Source organism: Amblyomma mixtum, chromosome 9, assembly GCF_055824585.1.
Source record: "Amblyomma mixtum isolate Tamu chromosome 9, ASM5582458v1, whole genome shotgun sequence".
In the NCBI taxonomy this organism is placed as follows: Eukaryota; Metazoa; Arthropoda; class Arachnida; order Ixodida; family Ixodidae; genus Amblyomma; species Amblyomma mixtum.
The window spans coordinates 94,911,670-94,927,634 of NC_143020.1; the positions used below are offsets into that span (position 1 = coordinate 94,911,670).

A 15,965-nucleotide genomic window follows, 5' to 3' on the forward strand; every position below is an offset into this window, starting at 1 on the left:
GATATGACATGTTTTTCTGTCTAAGTGACTTTACCATTGCTTGCATTGTTTTTTAAGAACTTGGGGAAAAATGGACGCTAGATGTGCAGTTAAACTTCCACTCGCAAGATCTGCCTTGTTAAGGCACAAATAGAAAAAAAGCATCTTTAGTTCAAGTAGTATCGCATTTAAGTGTATACTAGTGAGAAACAATGACAAAAAACGGTAGTTCCGACTCGCTTAAAGACCTAATTATTTTGCACACTGTGCCACTGTGCAGTATTTTGTTGGTTAATTTCTTTAACAGAAATTCGGTAAGTAAAATCCTTTAACAGAAATTAACCCCGCATTTCTTACTGGTCGATAAGTTTTTAGCTGCCTTTGTGTCGTTGAAAAGCGGAGTAATTTTAGCGTGGTTTGCAAAGGGTTCAAGGAGGTTTATTAAGTGTACTGGAGTTCGCTTTCGTTTTTTTTTTTCAAATATAAGCCACTTCTGGAGTTACAGCACCCGTGTATTAGGTTTTAAAAGAGCATCGCGAAATGCTGTCGAAATGAAAAAGCATTAAGCAGGTTACGTAACAGAATTACGCATTGCATAACGCCGTCGATGAGTTTCCCGTTTCTTGAACAGTTTACGCAAGATATCTGTGTTCACTGCCTCTACTTAGTACAGCAGTTTTTTAAGTACAAGCCTAGTTGAAGGAGTGCTTATCAAAATCGTGACTAGGGCGAACATTTTACGCCTCAAGTCACGATTTCGGATAAATTCCTGGAAGCAGAGATCATGTGTTAAACGGAAAAGACGAAGAAGCTTTCCGAGTGATGACAGCAACTGTGACCTAGTGGTTTGCCATACACCTCTATGCAGGAGGTGTGAAGACCGGTTCCCAGAAACTCCGGGTCTCCTCTGGTCTTCCGGTGAGAAGAAAGATTTCCCCTTACCTGACGTACGGCATGTCGGGAATTGGGAAATTGGTTTTTATTTGCAAATTTTCTTTTCACATTTAGCCAGTACACTTTTACGTTCAATTTGTTTATGCCTGCTGCAACTCTGTGTTAGTCGCGGGCTTTCTCCTTCCTTTATTTTTGTAGTTATTTTCAACAGTGGCAGTTTGACACAAGAGGTGAAATGACTGGACCTATTCCGTAGAGTCCAACCACACGTCAGCCATGGAGCTTTATGACCACACCGTCTTCGAGTCGTTGAAATTGCTGTGATCTTTACCAAGTTCCTGCGTGATGTTCTAAATGTTGCCAAACTTGATTACTTCTAATGGTGGGAATATATGCTGAGTCAGAATTAATGGTTAAAATCATCGATTCGATGCAAACATGTAGGCGTGGAATGTCATACACGACGTACTCCGAAACACCAGCAGCCCTCAATGTTCATACCTGAAGGCGAAGCTTCAAGGCAAGTTAGCATGTAAACTGCAACGGTTTACAGCGAGCGTGCTTGAGCGACAACCTTGTGTAATCTCAGCTGCCGCCGTAATATGTCGGAGTCAAAAAAAAAATTAACACGTTCGGCTTCTGACTCATGAAAATGATGCTAAGCTGAGTAGTATCGGTGTTCTGGATACTCTGAGATGAATTGTCACGTGGCCAATTAGGCAACTGTCTCTGCGTGACTTGGAGGGAGCATTTTCATCGGTTGGGGGAAAAAACTCAGGGGGGGGGGGGGGGGGACTTTATTGACCTAAAGTGCGGTGAGGCGAAAGCCTTAAGCGCGGTGTTGCTGCTTGTGTCACTGATGTGCGGTTAGGATGTTAAGCTTCGCCTCTAAGAGTGGAACGCGACAGCGTCTTGCAACGCTGCCAGGGAGTCCACAGACGCTTTCGCCTGTTCGGCTCTACGCCTTGCTCGTCGGTAAATTGGTTTTTGGGGAAAGGAAATGTATCTGTCTCGCATATCACGGTAGACACCTGAACCTCACCGTAACGGGAAGGGAGGAAGATGGGAGTGAACGAAGACACCATAGTCACTAGACGCGCCTTTGTTCATTCCAAACCATCGAGCTGGCATGGCGGAGTGGTTAGCGTGCTCGTCTCGCACTCCGGAGACCCTGGTTCGATTCCCCAACACGACCAGTTTCCTACTCGGTTTTATTTATTTGTCTGGTCTTAGTGTAAAGGTTACTTAGGCTAATTGTAATTAATTGATTACCTAAATTCAGTCCCACTTACATGGAACATAACCATACCACCTTTAATTGGTTGCATGGTTACTAGCCAAAGTACAATTAGCCTCGTTTGAAATTCGCGCACTGTGACGTCACGACCATTTCGACCAATTGAAAAGCGTGATATTTCTGTCGACAACTCCTGCTTACAACGATGAGGCTTAAAGGCTTCCGCCTTAAAAGTGATGCATCGCCATCCTTGCTTAAAGTCGAGTACCTTCTTTCGTTGGAGCACTATCACAGGTGAGGTCAAACCTTGCTTTTAGGCAACTCAAACGATCGAGGTCGGGGGTTCGAATCACTGTCGCTGATTCTGAATAAACGCGAAATGAGAACGTTCTCCAATGTCGAGGCTTTCTTGCAACATCGAGAAATATATACAACATAAGTTATCCTGGAGCTCTCTACTAAGGTGAGTTTCGTACCCTACTTTAGACATAGGCACAAATACTTTAATTAGTTACCACTTAGAGCATCGGTCACCCGTCATTAGCACGCGAGTGTGTTTTATCAGTCATGCTCGGCCACTATGCGGTCCGGTCTATTTAAAGTCATTTTCATCGGTTTACGCTTTTGGCGTTCGTCAACACTTTTACGTAGGAGCGTCTGAATATAGTTTTCTTCACCGCCTGTTTCTAAAATAGGCTCCACTCTGACGCCGCATAGCACGCTAGCCGCGATCGGTCCGCGCGGGACGGTTGGTGCTCAGCTCCACGACGCGTGGGGCGGCTTTCGCAAAGCTCATGCGTAGCCTCCAAGTTAAGACGAAGCTGTAGTGCTCGGGCAGGTTTATAAAACCGTAGTCTTGACGCCAGATCTCGGAGGCCATGGCTGATACGTTATCATTATCAGCCTTACTACGCCCACTGCAGGATAAGGGCCTCTCCCATGCCTCCCCAATTAACCCTGTCCTTTGCCAGTTGCGGCCCCCTTATGCCCGCACACTTCTTTATCTCATCCGCCCACCTAACTTTCTACCGGCCCCTCCTACGCTTGCCTTTTCTTGATATCCAGTCCACTACCGTTAATATGGATGATTTGTAGCTCTCGTCAATCTTATCAACTGTTTATCTACTGTCTTCATAAGTCGCAAATGGCAAGTTTCCAACGCGTATGACATGGCGATTATAGAGTGAAAGAACTGACATAGTGTTCCATGCGTCTCGGTGGAAATCAGCGTTGCGTCATTTGACAGCTAGCTATAATTCCTTAAGTTATAGAGGCATACTGCAGCGCCGCCGCTAGCGCTTCGCTGTGTCGCACGATTATTGTTACTCTACGAACATTCAAGGAAGTACCAAATATTCGCAAAAATATTCGATTAGTATTTGATTCGGTTTCTAGGTAGTCTATTCGCATTCGATACGGTTTCGGAAGAGCACTGTTCTTATGTTTGTAATGTTATCATACATCTCAGGGCCGGTCTTTCTGCTACCAGCATTTTATGTTCTTTCCTGATAGATACGTACCGAAGAGCACCTTCGGAAAACAAAATTTGTCTATAAATACCCGTATGGATTAAAAACATATAGTGAACTCTTAAGGGTAACGGAGTGGATTCCAAGAGAAGGCAAGCGTAGCAGGGGACGGCAGAAAATTAGGTGGGCGGATGAGATTAAAAAATTTGCGGGAATATGGTGGCCGCGGCTGGCGAAGGACAGGGTTAATTGGAGAGACATGGGAGAGGCCTTTGCCCTGCAGTGGGCGTAGTCAGGCTGATGATGATGAGTGAACTCTGACCCCGAAGATATACAACATGTCTGCCTAACAACACTCCAGCTTACCGGATTTTCTCAGTACCCAGTGGGCATTTAAACTACCTTGGACGTCTTGTGGACGTTTAGGACGTCCGCAGGATGTCCAGGGTAGTTTCACTGCTCATTGCGTTAAGTCCTCTAACCATGGCCGCAGCAATCGACAACCCTCAAGACATACAAAGCACTGTTTCTATTCCTGAGGGCAGCATGCTTGCGCAAAAGATAATGATTTTGCACTACACATTCCCACACCTGATGTTCTTGCTCCTCAACCTATCCCTCTCTATCTTTCCCTTCTACAGCCCCTCTTTCCTTTCCCCCGTTGTACGGTAGCCGGCAGGAACAACCTTCAAGTTAACCTCTATGCATTTCCATTTCCTCTCTTTTTATTCCCCGAACACTGAGGGATGCGCCGCGGCCGCTGGGTGGTTACGGAGTTCGGCTACTGAGCCCGAGGTGCCTTAATCGCATCTCAGGTTCAGCAGCTGAATTTCGGTGCAAGCGAAATGCGAACACGCCGGTGTGCTCTGAGGACGTTAAGTAACCCCGGGTGGTTGAATTTGAACCAGAATTCTCGCCACTATGATGTCTCTTTCTCTCCTCGGTTCTTTCACCCGTACACCTTCATCTTTTTCTTTCTGCGCGGCTCGAGTGTCCACTTCGAGTGTGAGAGTCCATGCGGTTTTACCCCACCTCGAAAGAAATTGCAAAAAAAAAAAAAATTTGCAGCAGAGCGTTTGACTGCCTCTGCTTCACTCATTTCCGGCAGTATTAAAGAAGCGAACGAGATTTAGTGTCACCTCACGATGCGGCGCGGCGACAGAAATGCAAGGAATCTGCGACAAGTATAAATGTTGTGCATCACTGAGGTCTGCTTTATCCAGGCGGTAAGTCGGCAGTATAGAAATCATTCTGGAAATAAACAGAAATTCATGCACTATTTTTTGTTCGTTACAGTTCCTTGGGAGTACTGGAATGAAACCGTTGATGAACATAGGAGTGCACACCAATATCGCCTTGACTAGAATAAAATTCTGCGGCATTGGAGAGTAGGCGAGATGCTTACGTCAAAGAAAAACAAACGGTAAATTCGTTGCTCAAGTCTGCTCCAGAATTGACCAGCTATGCAAAATAAAATCAAACCACAGTCTAGCAAAGCACCGCAATTTACGGCACGAGATTGGAGATTTTTACCACTCCAGAGCTAAAATGAATTGTGCTGTCGTACTGCTAAACTAAAACGCCGTCATATAGAAGCTTTTCTTATCACACGTACGCAGGCATAAACAGAGAAACGAGTTAGAGCGGCGTAGATCTATCCTCGCTGCAACGACCGGGATATGCCGCGCCAAGCCGCAACGAGCCATTGGCGACGGCTCGGCCGCGGACTTGCAACCTCGTTTCGAGCGCTATCGGCGCCGCGTGGAGGGGGACCGGCTGCGGTATAGCAGCGCGTTGCAACTTCACGCCGACGATACCGCGAGGTTCACCGAAGACAAATCCTCGGCTTCCAGGGATGAAACGCTGCACCAGCAGAGAGCAGAACTAGACAGCACGCGAATGCGCAAGCGAGGGCGGAGAAAAGAGGCGAGACGCTCACGTTTCAGGCCGTCTCCGTCGCTCAGGACATCTTCCGCATCCACCGGGAGCTCTGGGCTCTTTTTTGACTTTCTCCTCCGGGATATTCCGGACGCCGGGATGCGGTGTGACGGAGCATCCGGGAGGATGCAGAAAAACGGTCTGGTCTCTATGCTAGTGTCGCCACACAGCGGCAGTTTCCTCTACTGAGAAAGAAACAGTTGTTTGAGTTCTCAGCAGATGGCGCCACCAACCTTAACGTGCTTTATTTTTGGTCTTTATTACATTGCATCAACATTTCCTTGCATCAGTGACGCCGGTCAAGTTTTATTCCCTCATCCTGCTAAATAAAAAAAAAAACCTGATAATCTGTCCTCTAAACAGCTGCAGCTAACAACTTTAATAACTGTAACTGTTAGCCCGTTAGCGTTGGTGTATGGCGTAATGGTGAAGGTTGGCTGTTGAATGCGCATGAATATATGAAGACTGCCGATGGAGAAGGTACAATAAACACTGAGGTTGCAAGTGGCAGCCGCGTCATCACCAGGTTTGTGTGGCTCGTAAGGTCACACCTGACTGTCATACAGCACACTCGTCGTCTCTCTGTGGTGGTCTACGCGTGCGTTAAAACATGCGCTTCTGCCCAATGCGACACCTGTGACAGTCTGTGGTGGGCTCAGTGCGCAAGTGAATAGGAACAGTATAGATCTCGATAACATAAAGAGGGCCAGCCAGTTAGCTCTTCATTGTGTTGGAACAGCCGCTAAAGTTGTTAACATGACGAAAATACACCAAGAAAGATTGGACCGACAAAGTGCTTCATATATCTAATCGCTGTTTTGAGTGTTTTTCGTGCTGTGGTAACCATTTTAGCACAGTTCCTTTGCACAGTATTATTTGACCGATGAGAATCAACCCTGATCAACCCAAAAGCTTGTGTACAGCCACTTACAAAACCGGTTTTCTAAACAGCCTACTCCGTTCCGGTTTCCGTGGTGTAGTGGTTATCACGTGCGCCTCACACGCGCAAGGTCCCCGGTTCGATCCCGGGCGGAAACATGTTTTTATTTTTTTCTTGCAAACTACATTTTTTGACATTCCTGAGCAATTTATATAAGCCTGCTTTTTGCAATTCCGTCACTGTTTGCCTACAGCCCGAAGACAAAATGGCCACTGTATTTTAAAGGGACACTGAGGAGAGCACTATTAATATTTTTTTTATAGTAAAATCCGATAGTTCGGCATGTCATGGCTTTGTTGCCACTTGGCCGGCAGCGAAAGATGCATTTATTTCTAAGAAATTTGGATTCGAAGTTGAAAAAGTTTTTCCCGCCGCTCTGATTCAAACTTGGGATTCGTCTATGACGACAGAGGACTAAGAGACGTGAAACATGACGTGCACATGACGTAACGCAGACTCCGTGATTTCTGGCTGCCAGCAGTGCGGCCTAGCAGCAGCCGAAAAGAAAGCTACCGCCGGCCGCACGTTGAAGGCATCTATCGGCTATTGCGGCCGTCGCTACAGTCGCTTCGATTACGTTTGCACTGCCGTTTTGCCAGCGTTACGATGGATCACGTTCTCGAAGTCGTCAACGAAGTTCTCGCAAATAGACACCTTTAGCATACCGTGTACCATGTTACCGCTAGCGGAATACCGGGAGCCCGCCTACCGCCGGAAAACAGGCGCTGATTTGTCCCGACGCTTCAGGAGCGCGCGTAGCAGCCGGGCACGTGGCGCCATCGGGCGACGTCAAGGAGATTTGCGCATGCATTGGCTGCGCCTCAGTGATTCATGGCTTCTCGGTTCCTGGTGTTGCTAGAACCATTGGTTCTAGCAACACTGTTTTGTTATATGACGTCATGACGCTTGTACTTGCGAGTTTGGCCTGTGGCGGCGATACCTGTATTTTGGTTCTTGCTCTTTTCTACGTTACAAGAGCTTTGTTGTCAGTATGAGTGGCGTTTTTGTAATCAGGAGCTGGTATTCTGTCGATACAAGCCAACTTCAATTTCTCCTCAGTGTCCCTTTAAGGATCAAATGTGTCACAGTGAACCAACGATGCATCCTGGCAGTATGATGTTGGGTGTAAAGCTCTACTGTAATAGTACAAAGACTATTCACGATGATGCAATTTAGGTTCGATCCATCTTCCACTGATAACGGAGAAGCAGTAAATAAACAGAAAGCAAGAAAATAAAGCTTCTGTATTCAGTGCATAAGGTTTAACTAATCATCCTTCGGCCGCCGAATACACAACCCGCCGTGACATACATGCACAACACACTCAACACCTATCACAGGTGGTGACTATAGCCTATAACCACCTACATATATTCTTAGAAGTGATTACAGCACTGAAATTATGGCCCTGACATGTTCACGGTTGTAATTATTATACTGTGCAGGCAATCAGCACGTCACCAGCAGACTTTGCGTTTGCACTGAACTTCCCATGCACCTAACGTCCTTTGTTCAGTGTCCGTACGGAAAAGGCCTCATATTTTCTCGAAATGCAAGGCTTTAGGGAACGACTTTTTGTTTTGCCATATCAGAAACTGCTGTGGCATAATCTTATACGTAGCTACGAACTGGCCATGTACCTAATCACCTTACTGTGGTAATTACAGTCATTTGGTAAATTTTATGTAACAAGCTAAATATCTAGCTTGGGCTTTAAAATTACGTCCACCGCTACTGATCAGATTCTTGATAAGATTATGTTCATTTCGACAAGCCGCTGATATATTTGTCTGCTCATGGGAGAGACATTCGGGAGAGTCGTTCATGGGACAGTCGTTCGTGCTATATGCGAAATCACTATGTTGTGATTATCCTTCTTCAAATCTTCCAGTTTTCACATCTGGAATTTTTTGTACGAAATGAGATATGTGGATTACTGACGCATTGCCGGCAATCGCACAAAATATGACTGAGAAATCCATGGTCAAAAAGTTTATTGCAAACATAAAAAACAGGAAAGTTCTCCCTGCTTTCGGGACACTGTACCTCAGCTCAGTTAATATTAGTCTAGCCTTTAAAATGCTACACCAAGGCCAAAAGTTACAATACAAAGAAAACTGCAAACCGCCTCTCTCAGGGTGTATATCGACTACCTAATAAAGCGTTCTTCGCAACCCGGTGTACGGATCGCAGCTCTTGACCTCTTTAGAAAAATTTAGATTTCATTGACGGGGCGATACAGGTAACTAATAAATAAATAAATAATTAAATATCATCTTTGTTTCATTACCCTTTCAATAGTCTAATATTTCGATATGTAAAGAGGTCCTGCATACGCTTCCTACGGGAGAGTCGTGCAGCAGTGACTCAACATCTCCGACAGTTCAGGACAAAATTTTGAAAACAGGAAAATTGTAAGATACTGTTAAGGAAATATTTTAGGTAATGGTACATTCTTTTGGTGTGTGTCAAAATGTTTCTTTTAAAATGTTTCCATCGACCGCATCGAACAGTTAAGACTGCCGTAGAAAACAGATGGAGAACGCTTATGACGATAGCAAAAAACGTTAATAGAAACAAATGCAAGTCTGCTGTCGGATGACCTGCGGATATACTGATTGTTATAGTGAAATCCTACATTGTATGAAAAAATTGCTTTCATATGAATGGCTTCCCGTTCAAAAATGCTTTTGTCCAGAATTGTTGGGTCACCCTACCGCGAGCCCGATCAGCACCCCATGAACATGTGTTGGTCCGATCAAGGCGACAGTCGAAGCGCTAAATGTTGCGAGCCGCCGCCAATAGATGACGCCAGAGGTCACCGAGGACTGAAGCTCCTTGATCATTTGAAAGTAGCGCGACTCTTTGAACTCTGCCGCCACCGCTCGGTCTCCTCACCTCCTCATCGCTCCTACCGCGCGGACTAGATTCCTACCAGCTTTGCTGGACGACTCCAAGCCGCTGCGCTCGGAGCCACGTGTAGCTTGCGTTTTGCTTTTTTTTTTCTTTTTAGTTGGCGCCGTTTTTCTCTCAAGCTCGACGTAGCTGCCGTTGTACGCTGTACTTTCATAAATGCGCGCAAATGCTAAGCCGTGCTGTAGCGCGTATAACTACAGCAAGCGGCCTGAATATGACTGGTTACCCAGTTTTCACGATACCGCAAAGAAAGCGGGCGGCTTCTCCAAAAATAAGTTGCAAGGTAAAATTGCTCCGGCGAAGAACAGAGTTTTTTCAGAGCTATATGCTTTTTTATAGCTCGCCTTTAACGCCCCTTCTGATTGTAACTTATTTTTTTAATTCTTCCTGCTTGCTCATCAATCTTTCCATGTTAATGCTGGGGTGCTTTGTACGTTACGAAGAAAAATACGCACTTGTGCTCAGCGTGCTGAATCGTTTACTGGGGCTCACCTGTCACGTTGTCGACTTTTATTCAGTCAGTATAATGGCGCCATAGATTGTGCATTATACTGTGAATAATATCTTTGAAGATGCCCCAATCGATGTAATCTTTCATGTTTGCAATAAGATACTACAAAGAGGAGCCAGTCTGGTCAACTTGTACTTTGATGTGTGCATCCGTAACAATTCAAGGAGCACAGGCTCTGAAAAAGTTTAGCCCTGCGGGTGCATTTTTGCTCTGTGGTTTGCATCGACGTGACACGATTGAGATTCTTGTAGCACTAAGGTGTGATTAAGCAGTTTAAACACTCAATAATAAGTACGTTTACAATGTAATAAACGCAGAAACTTTTATGCAGACAATACATTCTCAGCGTTGGAGCAAACGTATGTAAGGTATTAGCGACTTCTAACTGTCGCCGATATCCTGCTATAGAATGACGTCTTTTCCAATAGGAGCACGCTGTATTTTATTCAAAAAGGTTCCTTATTCAAAAAGGTTCAACACCTACTATTATCGCCAATGAGAGGTTGCAGTCCTGCTTGGTCACCTTGAAATCACGCAACTGTTTCATTCAGTTCAGACATAACTGCCGCGCAAAAACCACGTTAACATCACGCAAACGCATGGATGGACGCTGCGCTCACACTTAATTTATTGCTAGCGTGGACAGACTAAACAGAGGCAAGCGCAGAAGGACAAAGCTCAGAACATATAGTATTTCGACAACCCCAGGTTGTTGAAATTGCCGGAGCCCTTCACTACGGCGTCCCCATGGCCTGAGTTGCTTTCGGACGTTAAACTCCAATAAACCAAACCAATAAACTTCCGCCGTATTCCTCAAATTGAAATAAATGTACACTAATGTGCAGTAGAAATGATGCGACCGTCTAATGGGGTAAGGCTTAACTGCCAATGCTCGAAACGAATTTACTGTACGTAATTAGTTCGTCTCGCACAGCTGGGAACGGGAGCCCCCCCCCCCCCCCCCCCCCCCCCCCTCCCCCTGGCCAATTACGCCCGAAGGGCGCGATTCACGGCCTGCGGTCCATCGACAAGACAAACCGACTGAGATGTTAAGAACAGATTGTTGGGACACTCCGCGTGGACAGGAGCGCCGTTGGTGTACGACCGTTCCCGCAATCACAAGGGGGTCATTTGTAACCTGCGCTGCCAAGAAACGGTGGTCTACGGCTCTTCCTTCCAGTAGCAGGCCTGTCTCGGGAGACCTGTGTACAGTTACATCGTGTCTTGGAGCAGTGGAAAAGGACGGTAACGAATGGCTACGGCAACCCTGACCTTGGCCGCAGCCGTGCTCGTCAAGAGACAGAGGGACGTCAGCTCGTTTTTTTTTATCTGGCTTGGTTGTCTCGCTGTAGCTTTAGTTAATTATTCGCATTGTCTTAGGGCTTTCCAAAATGTTCTACAGAACCTTTATAGGGAGCGCCTAATTGGTAAACCAATACTGATTATAGCTTGTATTTCACATTAAGTACGCCAGAGGGTTTTTCTTTGCTATTTTATCGGGTAATGAGTTATATGGGGCAGCCTTTTCCATGTCTAGCACGTACCCAACTATTCTGGACAAAAACATTTTTATGCTGGAAACCGTTTCTGAACGCAATTTTTTCATATAATGTAAGATTTCACTGTAGCAATCAATATATCCTTAGAACACCAGATGGCAGTATTGAATTTTTTTTATTAAAGGTATTGTTATCGTCAAATGCATTCCGCTTTGGTTTTCTATGGCAGTCTTAACTCTTGACGCGATCGATGTAAACACTTTGAAAGAAATATTTTGCTACATACCAGAATAATGAACCATTACATTCATATTTCGATAAGATTATCTTACAATTTTTCAATTTTCAAACATTTTGTCCCACAATGTCAAACATATTCGTAGATAAAAATTTTGAATACTGGAGTAATGTAAGGAACTGTTATGTAACTATTGCAGTTAATGATCCATTTTTCCGGTGCGTAGCAAAATCTTTCTTTTATATTGTTTCCATCGCTCGCATCGAGCACTAAAGTCTTCCATGAAAACGAACAGGGAACGTTTTTGACGACTGAAAAATTTTAAGAGCAAAAAAAATGCAAGCATGCTGAGGGAAGATCTGCGGATATATTAATTGTTACAATGAAATCTTACAGCGTATGAAAATATTGCACTCTTCAATTCTCTCCCATTGCAAAATGCTTTTGTCCGGAATTAGTGTGCATGAGATAAATGCGAGCAAACGTAGCGGCTATATTGCCTTGAGTACAGATTAGGTGCGCCGCTTTAGGGTGGACCAAACTGGATGTGTATGTTCGATGTGTTTGAATTCCTTAGTTCATGTCTAGTTTTTGCCTACAAGTTGTTTATAATCGAAGTCAATTGGGTAGAAGCAGTGCTATGCCAAAATTTATTAGCATTAGGTGAAATTACGTTGCCTCAATCCTGACTCCCCATCTAAGCCGCGTCTTCGACACGCTGTTATGACAAAATGGTGATTCGGTCGTCCTGCGTAAGATCTAAAATGGGGTTCTTAAAGCCTATACTTTGTCTAGGAGCGTTGTTTGTATTGTCTGATATCTCACTGAGCTCATGTATGCTAGTTGAGAGGGGAGGCGAGGGAGCAGGACACAATTCACCTTTTTGGCGAACATCCTTTGTAAAAAAAGTACAATCCGAAGAATTCTTTTCTATGTCATGCAGTGGGGCTCTCTAGCGCCGCATTCTTAAATATTCAGAGCCATGCGCCACATTGTGGCAGCCAAGAGAACTAGAAGAGCTTGTCCCGAATTCCTAGTAATGATGCATGGTCCACCGTCAAGGAGCATGTGTCGTAACGCGGAAACCATCGGAACCACTGAGCCACCGATGCGGCGCCCATGTTCGATGAGTTCGGTGTGTTGTTATAATTAGAATGTGTCAGTCCCTTCCTCTTTGCAATGCCCTCCCTGTGAGGGTGTTTAGGGGAAACATATAGAAATATATCAATAAAATAGAAACGTTTTCTTCCAACTTACTGCCTAATAAACCACTTTCGCTCTAAAAAGGTCTACGCAAGAAAATGCAAGAGTTTTTGCTTCAGGAAGATAGATTATGACAGTTGTTGACAGTATATCGGTGACATTTATTTCGTTGGGCTATGCTACCCCCGTAGTATTCCGGTAAAGATACTCTTCTATATTCAGAAGTCCGCCTAGCTTCAAACAGGGCTGACTGATGCGTCTGCATGATGGCAAGACTGCGCTACAGCCACAACCCTCATCTAAGGGTTGTGTTTTGACTTGTCCTATTCTCACAGCCGGCACAGTTGCATCATCCTGCATGAAAGCAGCGGCTTAAGCTCTTACTAATAAACGCATACATCTATGCCGAGGAGCGGGCTAGTTGTTACTTTTTCCATCCATCGTACGGCAAGACTCGCTCTAAAAGCGCAAATCTTATCGACTTTCTCTCCTTAAAAAGGAAGTGCTCGATCGAACATTCATTGCGCTTTTGGCGTTAATAATAATAAATCAAATATTCTTCGATAGCGCACTGAGATCCAGTTTCATATTCCACTCCCGATCAGCAACTTGAGGCAGGGCAGCTAGGTTAAAAGATGCAAGCCCGTGTGTTTCCCGACCAAGTCTCTCGCGGTGAGCCGTCATGCGAGCTCACTTCATCACGCCCCAGAAAACAAGTTGCGCCTTCGTCGTCAACGATCGTCTCCTCAGCCGGGCACCTTGAAGCAAGCTGGTGGGGCCCCGCCTCGACCGCGTCATCACATGGGGTGGCGAGACGTCGAAGAAGAAGCACCAAGAAAACTAGAAAAGCGTAGAAAGTACCTAGCAAGCGGCAAAAATCCTCCGGCGTCCCTAAATAAGGCGAGTAAAGAGCGATACAACGCCCCCTGGTGTGAGCAATGTGGAGGTATTGGCGTGAGAGGAATGGTGGGGAGGTGGCGGGGGGGGGGGGGCAGCAGAAAATGAGAGCCAGCGTTCATCAAGACGACGCCGGCGCACCGCAGCGCCACCCTGCGAGAGTCCAGGCACAAATTACTTTTCTCGGGCATCAGGAGAGCTAGAGGCGAGCCGACAACGGCTTGGCGAGATCGTTCCCGCGACTCGCACCATAAAGGACCATAAAGGGAAGAAGGGGCCGGGGACGACTCCGATACGGAGATAAGGCCGCCACCGACGCCACTTCTCTCAAGATCAGATGGGCGGGCTCGGAGCGAGTCGATATAATCAATCGCGACAACCTGCCGGCCTCCTTTTTCTTTTGACTGACGTCTCAATCTTCAACCAGAGGGCGCGGTGACCTCGCGAGGTGCAGCGCCATCTGGACGAGGAATTACCGGCTCAACGACGCCCCCCTATTTCTCCCCGCCCCTCCTCTTACTTTACTTTCGCCTCTAGCTCCACCGTCGAAGCCAAGGAGTTTCGATGGTGTTGTGTTAATCGGGAAAGAAGGAAAACAGATGTAAGAAAACAGCAAAACCCCTTTATGTGGCAGTGTTCCATTAAATGTGTGACACAAAGAGGCGAGACACTGAAGAGTTGCCGCAAAAAGAGTGTCGAACTATCAAGTTCGATCGTATTGCGGACAACAATGTTTTGTTCGGTGAATGACAGCGATAGAAGAATGCTTGCTGGAGAGTGGCCGCAAAATATAGGGGCAGCTAGATAATCATCTTCAGAGCGCAGCTCGTCAAGTATTGGTGCATTAGTCAGGCCTCTCCGGCGAACGGGGGGGGGGGGGGGGGGGGGGGGCTTAGGGCCTGACACCGGTTGACTGATTAGGTATGAAAAACAGTTTTAACGCCATATTAACAGCATATGGCTGTTTGCATTGTAACCTTGCCTTTATTCTAGGACTCGACAGAACCAATTAAGAAAGCGGTCTTTTGTTCTGGAAAGGAGTAACTAGCTTCCAAATTGTCCAAGCATTATTGGTGAGTAGGTTTTATGGAAACGAGAGTTCTTGTGTTAAGTCTTTGTTTCAAACAGAATAAATGTTTTGGCTTACGAAAGTGGCAACTTGTTCTGCGCTGTCTTGCCATTGTATCTGCAGCTCTCCAAGGCGAGCGTTGCTGGAGTCAGTGTGTATGTCGGTTTCAGCGTGTTCATTTAAATGGGCGAGTAATCCGGGGCTTTGCAGGCGGCTTCGGAGCTAGTTGAAAGCTTCCACTTTTTCTTTTCCCCAAAAGAACTCTATACCAAATTCTGAGCTCCCTGAGCCTCTTGTCGGCACACTTTGAATGGGAGGAATTCCGATATTGGCCTTTGACTCCCGCAAGCAACTAATACTTTTATTCTCTTCATAGGTAAGTCTTGTAGCCCGTATGCATGGCTGATGGAGCGCCTGTCAGGGCACGGTTTATATCCGACGTTTATTGAAACCAATTTTATGCACTGTTTCCATTAAACTCACTCTAGTTAGACAAAACGTTTATTTCTTATGCAGAGCAGGCTTACAAGCATTCTTAAAGCTCTTGAAATTAAAAATTTTTGAGTCCGCCGCTAACACGCATCCAAGTTTGTCCACAGATCCACCGTACCGTGCATTCCACGCAGGGTTCTAATAATGTAACGCTGAGGAAAACGACGCGGAAGTGTACAGGCGTAATTTGTCTAGGCACGGTAAATAGCCTCGATTAATCTGCTTGTAGTCATACCGCGATCGCTAAATTACGGTCGGGCAAATTTTCAGAAGCGTTTAAATTTTTCCTTTAATGTTATGCGCATATGAAACAATCGCGAAAACAACTCGACCCCAGGTCTTAAGGTATTAAAAATAAAATCTGAACCACACGTTAATAATCGAAATTTACTACATTCAATACACATACAAAGCTTCGATAGATCTGTAAAGTACTTAAAATCGCGAATTCCGCACAAAACCGTTTTACTCCGGGAACTAGACTGTAAAAAATGTAGTATAAGGAAAACACTACGCATGTTCGATTACCAAAGGGTTATTGGTGTGCTTGGTTAGACGCATGGGTTTAATAATGTAAGAGATAGCGATGTCAAGTTCTGCTGGGTCTAGCGCTTTTTTTCCCCTTTTCGTAATCTCCTGCCTGCGGCTGGCGTATTTCAAGGCGCTTTAAAAAATCTGGTCCC

General features: G+C 45.5%; 1 protein-coding gene and 1 non-coding gene across 2 annotated transcripts in view; one reads left to right on the top strand and one right to left on the bottom strand.

The window, feature by feature from the left end:
• Positions 1-5,640, bottom strand: part of LOC149330204 (glutamate [NMDA] receptor subunit 1-like) — a 123,670-nt gene extending 118,030 nt beyond the window's left edge. Inside the window, exon 1 of the mRNA XM_089560811.1 lies at positions 5,519-5,640. The gene's annotated coding sequence lies outside the window, so the exon portion shown is untranslated. The remainder of the gene's footprint in view (positions 1-5,518) is intronic.
• An 842-nt stretch (positions 5,641-6,482) lies between these two features.
• TRNAV-CAC (transfer RNA valine (anticodon CAC)) lies at positions 6,483-6,555 on the top strand. The gene has a single exon. It is a non-coding gene; the product is annotated as a tRNA-Val (tRNA).
• Positions 6,556-15,965: the final 9,410 nt, after the last annotated feature.